This window comes from Capsicum annuum, chromosome 8 (genome assembly GCF_002878395.1).
Source record: "Capsicum annuum cultivar UCD-10X-F1 chromosome 8, UCD10Xv1.1, whole genome shotgun sequence".
NCBI classification, from domain to species: Eukaryota; Viridiplantae; Streptophyta; class Magnoliopsida; order Solanales; family Solanaceae; genus Capsicum; species Capsicum annuum.
Window position 1 is genome coordinate 73,507,316 of NC_061118.1, and position 13,991 is coordinate 73,521,306.

Genomic DNA, 13,991 nt, shown 5'->3' on the forward strand with positions numbered 1-13,991 from the left:
TTCCTTTTCTTGACTATAAGACCGATCATACTCATAAGAAGAACTAGAACTTGGGTTAGCGCAATAAAGGGAGGGGGAATTTGGGTAATCACTCCAATGTCTATCTTGACCACCACATAAAGAACAATTATACTCCCGATAGGATGGAGATGGTGAACACATCTCTCTCCGGGGAGCATATCTACAATCTTGCCAAAAGTAGAGTCCATGACAATATAGACATAGATCATCTAGATAAGATTTCCAACCATCAAACTTATATTCATTCCATGATGCCATAGTAAGAAATCAACAAAATAAAGAAAATCTACCTAACACAAGAAACAAATGAAATCACAAACAAATATTTACAAGTTTGAATTCAAGCAAGTAAGCTAAAATTCCAAACTAACTTAATACGCCAAATTATTCCCCCGCAATGGTGCCATTTTTTATAACGCTTAACTTATACCTCAAATTAGTGTAAGGCGGTCATCGTTAATATATTCACCCAACTTTGGAGTTGGTGTTGAATCCACAGGGAATAATGTGAGCGGCGATTAAGCTAATTTGAAGCTATAGCTACAAGTTCAATTCAAACAAATGGTACGAAAATGTAAAATTAAGATGGGGGTTTTAAAAGTATCAAGTAATGTTGTCACTTCAATATTAATGTTTGTAATCAAAATAAATGAAAAACCAGAGTTATGTTCACCAAGGGTTTCAGGAATTGACAGATACTAAGTAATGATAGTTATTCTCGAAATGATTAGAGTAGCAGAATATCCCTAACGGTTATACTATTTGACTTATCTCTCGACCTCACCAGACAATTTATTATCTAATTCTCTCAAACTTAGATAACTTATCTATTTCCAATAGGATATTATCTCAGGTTGATTAATCCAGTTACGACATTAATCATTAAACAGAAGGTTGGTAGATTTCGAGTCCCTATTGATAATTCACGTCCTCTAGTCTATTTCTCCGTTAGAAGCAAATAAAACCTAAGGCATAACCTAATGTTTGCAACCACTAGATTTTAGTTAAAACAATAGAATTTCAAGATGTTCCACTACTCTTTAAATCCTTTAAACACCTAGTATCATATCAAACCCTAATCCATGGATCCCATAACCTCGACTAATGGAATTAGCCGCTCATAATTTGATGAACGAAATCACAAGTTGAATTCATAATGATAAGGATAACTTACGATTAGATGGAAAACAACAAGTAGCTTCTTCGATTGAATCACAAGGTAGAAACTCAAAAATAGTTGATAAAAACAAGAAGAATAATTGATGTAAGAGAACAATGTTACGTGCCTCTCTTCCCTAGGTTAATGCCTGATAGATCATCCATAAAACCCCTAAAACAAGTCTTTAAATAGTTAATTCTAAATAAGGAAACAAAACTTAAGGTTTCAGTTTTCTCTTCGAATTAGACGTCGATGATCTTGACGGCGTGTCAGACGTCTTACGACGTGTGCAAGATGTCATCAAAGATTCCAGTGAATTATTGTCTTCTGATTCTTGTGACGGCAATTCTGACGGCATGTCAAATATGTGACAGTGCATGAAAAATATGTCATATCTTCACTAGATCTCAGCATGATCTACTTGAAGTTGATGGCAATTTTGACGCCTCATCACAGATTTGATGGTGCTTCCAAAACAACGTCACATTTCATCTCAACTCCTCAAGTTCTGTCTAAGCTTGATGGCAACTTTGACAGCCTTTCCCATGTCTGACGGCGCTTTAAAAATGGTGTTAGCCACACTTCAGCTTATTTACACCAGATTTCAGCTGATTTATTCCTCTTTTTTTTTGTTTCCTCCCCGATCAATTGTATTTGCATTAAAACACTAAAAATAATTAAAAACAACAAAAGTTACTTAAGAATTTGCAATTATTCCTCATTAAAAGCCGCAAATGTGTTAGCATCTGCTCCCACATCAATAGTCACTAATCTCAAACTCAAGATCTTTTCTACGAACATCTGCAGAAGACTTCTGCCGGCTCTGAGTAGTCCAAAGTCTTTCTCTAATCAACTGGACTTTCTCTAAGGCATCGAATACTAAGTCTGGCCCTATGACTAAGGCCTCACTAACTTCGAACCACCCGATTAGAGATCTACATTTCATACCATAGAGATCTTTGAATGGAGCCATCTGAATAATAAAATAATAGTTGTTGTTGTATTCAAACTCAATCAAAGGCAAGTGGTCATCCAAACTTCCCTTGAAATCAATTGTACACACCCTGAACATATCTTCTAGAGTCTGAATGGTCCTTTCTTCTTAACCATCTGTCTGAGGATGAAAGGCTGTACTGAGATAGACTTGGGTACCAAGACCCTTTAGAATGCTTTCCAAAAGTGAGAGGTAAATTAGGTACCTCTGTCTGAGATAATAGATAGCAAAACACCATGCAATCTGACCAACTCTTTGATGTAGAGTTTGGTGTAATCCTTGGCTGTATATGAGGTATGAACTAGAAGAAAATGAGTTGATTTGGTCATCTTGTCTAGCATGACCCAAACTGAATTATGCTGATGACGAGTTCTAGGCAAACCCATCATGAAGTCCATGTTTACTTCTTCCCACTTCTAAGTAGGAATAATAAACTCCTGCATAGGAACACTAGGCTTCTGATTCTCTATCTTAACCTGTTGACATGTAGAGCACTTAGCCATAAACTCTACAATATATCTCTTCTTCCCACTCCACTAATAGATTTCTCATAAGTCACAGTACATCTTAGTGGCCCCTGGATGAATAGTATAGCGTGCACCATGCGCTTCTACAAGAATTCATCACATTAAGTCATCTACACCTGGGACACAGAAACAACCCTGGCAACGTAATACACCATCTCCCCCTTGGAAGAAAACCTCTGCTTTTTGATCCTTAAATGACTCTTTCAACTTAAAAAGACTGGGATCTATATCTTTCTTTTCTTTTACCTCAGATACTACAGATAATTCTGAACTACTCTAAACCCATATATCACCCTCTTCTGTATCGACTAAGCAAACGTCTAGTCTGGCAAGCTGATGCATTTCTTGGGCTAACTGTTTCTTCCTGTCCTCAACATAAGCAACACCACCCATGGACAGTCTACTAAGAGCATCTGCCACTATATTGGCCTTGCTCCGATGATAAAGGACACTTATGTCATAATCTTTTAAGAGCTCTAACCACCTTCTCTGACAAAGATTGAGATCTTTCTGCAAAAATACGTACTAAAGGCTCTTATGATCCATGAATATATCTACATGAACTCATTAGAGATAATACCTCCAAATCTATAAGGAAAGTACTATGGCTACTAATTCAAGATCATGATTAGGATAATTCTTCTCGTGGGGTTTAAGCTGTCTGGAGGCATAGGCTATGACCTTACCATGCTGCATGAGTACACAACCCAAACCTACTCTAGATGCATCACAATACACTATGAACCTATCTGGACCATCTGGTAATGCTAGAACTGGAGCTGAGGTAATTCGAGTCTTCAACTTCTAAAAACTCTTCTCTCAGGGATTTAACCATAGAAACTTGACCTTCTTCTGAGTCAATATTGACATAAGGGATGCAATACAATAAAATCCCTTACCAAACCACCTGTAATAGCTAGCCAAACCTAAGAAGCTCCGGATATCTAATAGAGAGATAGGGCGAGGCTAGTTTCTTACCACTTTGGTCTTTTGAGGATCTACTCTAATTCCATTACCAGAGATAATATGACCATGGAATGCTACTGACCTTAGCCAAATTCAAACTTATTGAATTTGGTGAATAACTGATGATCTCTAAGAGTCTGAAGTACTGTTCTGAGATATTCTGCATGATCACTCTCACTACGAGAATAGACCAGAATATTATCTATGAAGACTATGATGAACATGTCCAAGTACTGCTTGAACACATGGTTTATCAAGTCTATAAAAGTTGTTGGGTCATTGGTAAGATCAAAGGACATTACTAGGAATTTGAAGTAACCATACCACATTTGGAAAGCTGTCTTCAGAATGTCACATTCTCTGACTCTGAGTTGATAATAGCCAGAACGTTAGGAGGAATGCCTAAAAGATCTTTGGGAAAGACATCTAAATATTCATTCACAACTGGGACTGATTCAAGGCTGGGAGTTTTAGAACTAATGTTCTTAACTCGAACAAGATGATAGAGATATCCCTTAGATATCATTTTCCTTACCCGAAGGTAGGAAACAAGATGACCTCTGAAAGCGGACACACTACCCTTCCACTCTAGAATGGGTTCATTTAAAACCCAGAATTAGACTATTCTATTTTTGCAATCGACTATAGCATAGTAGGAATGAATCTAATCCATGCCAAGAATGACATCAAAATTAGTCATCTCTAATTTGACTAAGTCTGCTGAAGAGACTTTCTGAAATATCAAATTTGGGCAGTTCTTGTATACTCGCCAGGCTATGATGATTTTACCCACTGGGCAGACATTAAAAAAGGCTCTGCTAAAATTTTGGGACTGGCTCCGAAATCGCCTGCTATGTAGGGAGTAACAAAAGACAAAGAAGCACCTGGATCTAGTAAAGTGTAAACATGAACATGAAAGATCCGTAACATACTATTAACTACATCAGGATAATTTTCCTGATCCTATCAAGTCTAAAGAGCATAAAGACGATTTAAGTGTTGCCCACTAGTAGCACTGGAGGTGGCACACTGCTGATTTGGGCAATTTGATTTAGCTGGGGAATGGCTCTGCTAACCCTGATAACTCGACTGAGGATAATCTTTGACCTTGTGTCCTGGCTTGCCATAACCAAAGCAAACATCGCTACCTGATCTATAAATATCCTTGTGGTTGTTACCATAAGTCTGACAAAGGGGATTAGTTCGGGTATTGCTGACACTTCCATGAGACTTAGAGCCTACCGTTCTATCTCTGTTGCCATCTCAAAACTTAGGAGCTGGAGCATTGGCTAAAGAAAGAGCTGGAACTGATGACTTAGGAAGAAATTGAGAACAGTTTTCTCCTTCTGAATTGGGCTGAGCGAAGTTAAAACTACCTTTTCTTGCTCTCTTACTATGCTTCTCCCTCATCTTAATCTTTTTCTTCTTTATCTGTTGACCATGATTCATGAGTCTGGCTAAAGTCATGTCATTGTGCATCATGGTGGATCTGCACTCATTTACCACGCTATCATTCACCTCTAAAATGAAATTACTCATCTTAGCCCTACTATCTACAACCATATGAGGAGCATATCTATCTAATTGAGTAAACTTAAGATAATACTCTTTCACCATCATGTTTCCCTGCCTGAGGTTGATGAATTCTATCACCTTAGCTTCCCTAAGCTCTTGGGGAAAAAATCTTTCTAAGAAAATAGTGACAAACTCCCACTTTATAGGGCCTACATCATCTGATGTATCTGGCTTCCAGTGTTTGAACCAAGTATGAGCCACATCCTACAACTGACATGCATCTAGCTCAGCACTCTCAACAGTAGTCACCCCCATGATGTCTGCCAGCTTCTGAACCTGATCAATAAATTCTTGAGGTTCCTCATTTGACTTAGACCCAAAAAAGAATGGAGGGTTCATTTGAGTAAATTCTCGTATCCTGGATATAGCTGAATTGGCCACTGAGTTAGCCAGAATGACAGCTAGTCATTTATTCCAAGCAGCAACTGACTGAGCAAGAGTAGTAAATACATCCATGAACTCCGTATGAGAAATATGTTCATTTAAGGGATCTTCTTGGACAGGTTGGGTTCTTCTCTTGGGAGGCATGTTCTGAAATAAAGAGAAGAAATGGATTAGATTGAGAGATTAACTTGAGATTATGCTCACTAGCATGATATGAATACTGAAAGAAGGGAAACTATTCCTAAATTATCTTATAGCCTCCTGCACATAAATATGGTGCGTAATACATCCATGTACAAGACTCTACTAGATTTGACTTTCAGACTCTATTGAACCTTAGGCTCTGATATCAACTTTGTAACGCCCCAAATCTAGTACCCAAAATGCTACACGGTGCTGATGACCCCGATGGACCACAAGCTAACCCATGACTGAGATATGTACCTATACACTGCATAATATATTAAATAAATGCAAAAATAAGGGTTGTAAGGTGATAAGTTTCACACTGAATCATAAATGAAATAAGAATGTCTGAATAGTATGGTATATCAATACCAAAACAAAACTGAGAAACAACTAAAGTCTGAATCGAATCTGAAAGCCTCTAAGTACTGTCTGAATATGGAGTTGAAGGAACATGTCTCTAACTAACTCCATTTAGCAAAACTGAGCAGAAATAAATAATAACATAAAGTAATGATCATGTCCTCGAAGGATGAGGACTTACTGCTAACTTCGACTGCAAAAATTGTGATGCTACTGATACTCTGGACCTCGTGGTTCTGAACCTATGGTATAAGATACCATAGCACAAATGCGTCAGTACTTTAAATATACTGGTATGCATGAGAGGTAGGCTGAATGCATGGGGTTCATATGCATGAACGATACTAACTGAATGACTAAGATGAATGTGAGAAAGCAAGCATTAATACATAATACTATAAATGAGATCGTGAAAACATGATTACTGAGTCTGAACAGTGATAACATGAGTTTACTAATATATCTGATAACATGGGTGACTGTATCTGACAATCCTGAACCTGATGGAAGTAGCTGAGTTCCGTACTATTCTGAGTTGATTGTATCTGACAGTCCTAAAATCTGAAGAACTATCTGAGTTCTTTTACTGAGATTGATTTTGAAACTGTGGGAGATAGTTATCTAATCGACCTGCCCCAAATATGCTATAATAGCTAAGCTGGGGTCCAATCAGTGCCCCAATTGGAAGAGTGTCAATACCGCCCCATTGGTAGAGACAAACTGTGGGTAACCCACATCTGATAGTGTCCACAAAAAAGAACACTGGGGCCCTCATCTAACAGTGATTATCCACCTCATCAACCCTCATCTGACAGTGCTAATGTCTCAACCTATGCTGGCCTGGAAAGCAAGGATGACTTTTAAGAATTAAACCCTCACCTGATAGTGTATGTTCCCATCTTTGGGTTCACTCGGTGTTAATTCCTACTCCCATCTAAATAGACACTGTGCATGGTTAACTGTACTGAACTTACTGAATTCATAAAGTTTTGTTGACTGATGGAATACTACTGAGATTACTGAGTTGCTGAACTTTCCTAAGTCACATGACTGACTGAATTCTACTGAAGATTGATTGACTGAGAGGATCGTGAAAACATGACACTGGATATAGGCACACAACTATCTTTTCGGGTACAAGTACCCCCATGACTCGATAGAAGCAAACTGACATAACATGATAATTCTTGATCATAGGAATAAAGCCCACAATTCATAATGCCATAAGTTGGGGATTTCATACTACACATAGTTCTCATAATTTTATACATGGAAGTGTGCATATAACAATATTCCATAAGTCCATCAAATCAAGTTTAAATATCCCATCAACAATCATAATGCATACAATATCATAGAGGTCATTGTTTTCATAAGGGTGTAGTATGCATTTGTCATTTAGGTCACAATTTATCTATAATACATGATTTCTAATCTCCTAGGCATTTTATAAAACACCTTACATGTACAACTTAGGCATAGGTGTAATCATCAAATTATTTATCATGAACAACCAAATTTACATGTTTCCAACTCATATGATATCATAGCTTCATAAAAAAACACACAAAGATCCTAACTTGGGGATTTTACAACATCAATTACATGAACAAATGAACCCACAACATAATAAAATGATTCATAATTTAAAAGAGGGTTCTTGAGCTTTATGGATGGAATGAATTCATAAATCAACAAAGTTCCTTAATGATCTACGATGAAATCTCATGGATTTTGGTCTTTAAATTAAAACCCTTGTTCTTGTTCTTAAGAGAAATTGATGAAAAGAAGTATATTTTTGTGTTTTGAGGTCTAAATTTCATGTTTTTGATATACATAGGGGTGGAAAAATGACCAAATTACTCCTCAAAGTACGGAGGTGGAATGCTGAAAAATTGGGCATAAAGGCTATAGCAAGACGGCGTCTTTCCCAGAGCCTTTTGCAGCTTGGCGGCGCCTTGCTACTGAGGCAGGGGGCCAAGGCTATAAGCTGGGCAGCACCCTCTTATAGCCTTTAGCTACTGAAACTCACTAGAAATGTACTATGGACTTGTTCCATCGCAATGCAACTTGAAAATTGGAAAATAGAGGTAGAGAAGGTCACCAACTTAAAATGAGACTATGTGTTGAACACCTAGCTAAAATATTTTAAGTGTTGAACCTTACAAAGGGCTTTTTAGAGCTAAAAGATCTGATTATCAATGTAAGATTTTGCGGGTTCTTACAATCTTGAAGGCCAACCATTGACAAAGGATCCTAAGAAGAGGAGAAAGATATCACTTGAAAAGCGAAACGATTATTGGAACAAAAAGAGTATCTTTTTAAACTTCCTTATTGGAAATAACTCTTGTTGCGACATAATTTGGATGTTATGCATATTAAAAAATATATATGTAATAGTTTTTTGGGACATTCATGAATGTCAAAGAAAAAACCAAAGATACAATTAAAACTCGGTTAGAATTCCAAGCAATGAACATTAGGCCGGAATTGCACCCTATCCAAAGAGAGAATGAAGTCGAAGTTCCAACTGCATGCTATACATTGTATCCTGAATAAAAGTACAAATTATGTATTTTCTTGAAGAATTTAAAGGTCCCGAATGGATTTTGATCTAATATTTCTCAATGTGTGAACTTGAAAGAACACGAGAATCTGGTTTGAAAAGTCATACCTATCATATTTTTTGGCAGCATATACTCCCTCTTACACTTCATGGTATGTTGTTAAAAGATGTGTGTGATCCTCTTATTGATTTATCTTTCTTTTTTTGTGTTCTTGGATCAAAGGAGTTGAGGATTGATGAGTTGAAACATATTGAAGAGCGAATTCCCATTACACTTTGCAAGTAAAAAAAGGTTTTCCCTCCTTCTTTTTTGATGTCATGGTCCACTTGCCTATTCATTTAGCTTGTGAACCTAAAATTGTAGAGCATGTTCATTATCGGTGGATGTATCCTATCGAGCGATGGTTATATTTTTTGAAATCTCTCATTGGTAATAGGGCAAGTCCAGAAAGTTCCATTGCAGAGAGCTACCTTGTAAATGAATATATGACCTTATGTTCAAGGTATCTACATAGAATTGACTCAAAATTCAATTGGCCTGAACAAAATTATGATGGTAGTTTAAGGAATTCAAATAGAGGTTTATCTATATTTTGTCAACCTGGAAAAACTCTGGGAGCTAAAGATCCACATGATCTTGAAGCAAATGAATTAGACCAAGCACATATATATATTCTGAAGAATTGTGATGAAGTCTTACCATATCTCTTATATGGAGGGTTCTTTTGTATAATCTTGTTTTTCCAATTTCCTATAAGGTAATATTATTTCTATATGACATTTATGGTTAACCTCAATTTTGTAGAGAGTTTACAAATATGGATATTGCTCAAAATTTATCAGATCCAGAATGGGATCGTGAATTTATTAAATGGTTTAAAAATAGGGTGAGTAATATAAGAAATACATAAAGATTAGATTTGACATCTTAATGTCATATTAATCATTCTAAAGTATAAATTTATTCTTATTTTTAGGTCGTACAATTGCATAAAATAGATAATAGTCGGCTCATGGAAGATCTTCTCTTGCTTTCACATGGTCCTACCAAATATTCAACACATTGTAATGGTTACATTGTAAATGGATATAGTTTTCATGTAGAAGATTATGATCAAACTTTAAGGACTCAAAGTTGTGGTGCTGTTGTAGCTAACAAGAATGATGAAGATAGTGTGATTGTAGATAGCATGAAGTTTGCTTTGATGGTGGAGTAAAGGAGAAAGATATGAAAGGGGACACCTCTTCAGTGACTAAATTACTTTCTGCTCTATGTTCAACTCGAGTGGACAATAAATCCTTGATTGAGGAAAACAAATCGTTGAATGATCTTTTGTCAACCTTAGAAGATGAGATGGAAAAAATAAGAAAAATGCAAGAATTTTTTGCCGCTGAACAATCACATATCCCTCATACGACCTCACCCATTTCAACTGAATGACACTGGCTTATTTTGCTGTCCAAGTAAGTACTTATTTTACTTGGTTATTATTTAACTAGATTTTGTCAAGATTATACCTTGAACTTAGTTGGAGAATTATGTTAGGTTGCATTTACCTTTATTTTCATGTATAGCATTATTATAAGTGGACTTCAGTATGGGGATTGGGGTATGGGGGCTTGAGTATTTCCTGGTGATTCTTGGATTATAAGTAAATGAGTTGGTTGACATAGCATATTTTTTTTATCAAAGAAGATGCATGACTGAAAATGAGGATATACAAGTGATGCTACGTGTAACAAGAGAAAACTGTTGCTTCTTGTATGTCTACATATCTAGACAGTAGATCCATCTTTCATTTCTTAAATTTGAGTTCCAATATTTGATTGTATTCCAACTTTTCTACCTGATGCTATCTAGCTACATATCCTTCTTTATTTGGAGCAAATTTTCCATGGTATCATAATTTATTCTGCAGTCTGACATTTCTATATGAAACATTATCAACTTGTTGATTGGAAAAAATCAAACTTCTTTCACCTTTTCTACAAGAATATTTGCTGCTTCAATTTCTCTCTAGTCAAATATGTCTCTAGATAGATTTAGTTTACTTTATAAAAAGAACAATATATATGGTGTAACCAATTTATCGGATGATCCGTAGAAAGTTTATGTCATTCGAGGTCCTTCTATGACTATTAATGTTGTGATGTGCCTTAGTGAGTCAGGTCACTCATAGTAAGTTCAAAGTCACCAGATATGCCTATTGACAGCTTACATTGTTCTTTAGATATTTGAAGTTCCTTGCAAACCTCACTTCTACATCTTGTTAAATTTTGAAACCAAAAAAGAAAAATAACAAGATATTTCACTTGAGGATTAAAAGGTGTTTGATGAGTTCCACACACCCATCTGATTCAACACCAGATTGCTGCAATAGTGGATACCAATCATATTTGCTTTTCCCTTCCTGAATGAGCAAGAACTTCAAAAAAGTTAAAGCTCCAGATACCCACTTGTATCAACTTGAATAGAATCTTTCAATGGTTTTCTTCCAATATCCCCAGCCAAACAGTTAAGTTGATTTGCAATCTATAGATCATAGAAAATGCTGGGGCTTTATCAGAAACAACCTCTCTACTTTATCTTGAGATAGTGGTATCAAGGAAATACGCTGGGCCTGTTGTTGTTGTTGTTGTCTCTGGATAGCTATGTGGCAAAATTTTGTTTATCACTTGCCAGACCTTTTAATTTCCAGAAAGCCAATTCAAACACCTGCATAAGTAAAATGTGTATTCTAATAGTTGTGTCCTGCATCCTTGAAGAAATCATCAATCATATAAGGTGCAGTATTTTAAAATATTTGTGGCATAAGTCAAACTGTTGTGCAACACTTTGTTTTCACACTTCTTGTTGTTGTTATGTCCATGCTTTGCAAACGGTCAATTTTTGTATCATTTCTGACCTTTGTATTGATAAAATTTGATTACTCTAACAAGGATTGCATTAGCATGTCATGCAACTCTATCATGTTATGTTATTGTGCAAGAGCCTTTGTTGTGGTTGTTTAACAAGGATTGACTTTTCAAAATTTTGTTCTTACAGATTTTTTAAGATTGAAGTTACAAGAGAAAATGCAAGTTTAGAAGATGCACAAGATTTTTTTGAAGAGCATTATGTAAAGCTTGACATCATATTCTAGCTAAGGATGTTAATTTTTTTAAGTTTTTTTCATTTAAAAAATATTAAAACTATTGATAATATTCTAGCTCGGGATATTAATTGATTAAGTTTTTTTTGTTTAGAAAATATTGAAATTATATTTATTATAATTTGACATTTTTAGTAATAATTTTATATTTAACAATGAAATATATACTTTTATGATATGAAGTTTAAGGACGTACCATTGGTGTTAAATTAGACATATGAATATAATATTATTTTATCTAAACATTAATTTAGGACGAGTTAGTTGCTTGATAAAGGTTAATCAAGGACGGGTTAGTTGCTGGTCTCTAAAGATTAATCAAGGATGAGTTAATTGCTCGACCAGATAGAGTAATTTAGGACAAGGTAATTACTCATCGCAAAAAGGTTTTAGCGACCACAAAATAACTACTTTTTAAAAATGAAAATCATCTATTAAGGATGACATATACAGTCTCTAAAAGTATTTTTGAGACTGGATATGTTAACGTTGCTGATGACATTTAACGACCAGTTAGAGTACCTAGTCGCAATTGACCTTCAATGAAGAAGGCTATTAGGATGAGCCGTGACCAGAATTTTCCCATCCTGAAAGGTCATTTACAACTAGAATTGGACTTTTGGGGACCAGATTTCCCTTCCATAAAGGCTTTTTTTCTTGTAGTTCTCCCTGAGGCCTCTAGGCCTATTTTGTAGCATCTTTATACTTCAAGAAGGTCAAGGGACACCATACCAGTCTTTGTCATACTCCTTAGCTCAGGTTTTCTGGTACTTAGACTTCCCATCAACCTGTGACTCAACAAAAATGAAAACTAGTGAAGTAAATTACTAAAAAAAACTAAAAATGAAACAAACCTACTTAACTTGGGTTGCCTCCCAAGAAGTGCCTAATTTAGTGTTGCAGCACGACCTAACTAAGACTTAGACATTTTCCTTCCTCTTTTTCATCACACTTAGATGCCATGTTCTTATTCTTTTCATATATATTGAATGTGAACTCTCAAGGTCAATAGCTTTTTCACAAATAGCCTTTTTAGGCTCATCAATCTGCATCATGTCCAGCTTAAGTGGTTGTGTTTGGGTTGCTCAATAAGGACGTCTGGAGAGGTCCTTGATGAACTAACCACCCCACATTTATCCCCATCTATCACTATAATTATATGCAAAACTTTATAGTGGGACGGTGTGTTAAGCAATTTGTACACTTTGAAAACCACCTCTTCATCATCCAGCCTCATTGTGAGCGTGCCCTTTCTCACATATATTAAAGCTCCTCTCATCATTAAGAATGGATTCCCCAAAATTATTGGTACTTTTTTATCTACCTGAAAATCTAAAACAATAAAGTCAGTAGGAATAATAAACTTACAAAACTTGATAAGAACATCATCTATGACTCCTTCAGGATGGGCTATGGTCCCGTTTTCCAATTGCAGTAGCACAGTGCTCAATCTAGGATTTACCAAGCCTAATGTGTTGAACAAATATAGGTGCATCAAGTTGATGCTTTCCCCTAAGTCACTTAGTGAATGGACCACCTCGTTGTTACCAATTTGACTAGGGTGAGTGAACTTCCTAGGGTCCTTAAGTTTTTTGGGCATCTTTTGAGTCACCACAAAGATACACTCGTCAGTAGGTGTTACTGTCTCAGCATCTTGTATCTTAACTTTATTAGCAACCATGTACCTCAAGTACTTAGCACACTTGTGCATTCCCTGCAAAATATCTAAAAGAGGAAAATAAATGTGAAGCTCTCTTAACGTGTCAAAGAACTTCTTCAAACATGCATTATCCTTCATTTTTATCAGAACTTGCGAGAAAGGTAATTGTGGACTCTCCTGTACCGGTTCTGTAACTTTCTTTTTTGAGTACTCAGACTTTCTCAAATTTCTAGTAACTTTATCTGCAACCAGTTAGGGAGTCAAATCTGCTTCTACCGCCTTGGTGTTCTTTTGAGTTTTTTCACTCAGCTTTTTCCCACTTCTCAAAGTGATTGCTATGAATTTTTAGGCTTTTCAGTATCACTTGGAAACCCACTTTGTGGCCTAGAGTTCTATGCTACTGCTATCTGACCTACTTGCAAATCCAAGATCCTTGTA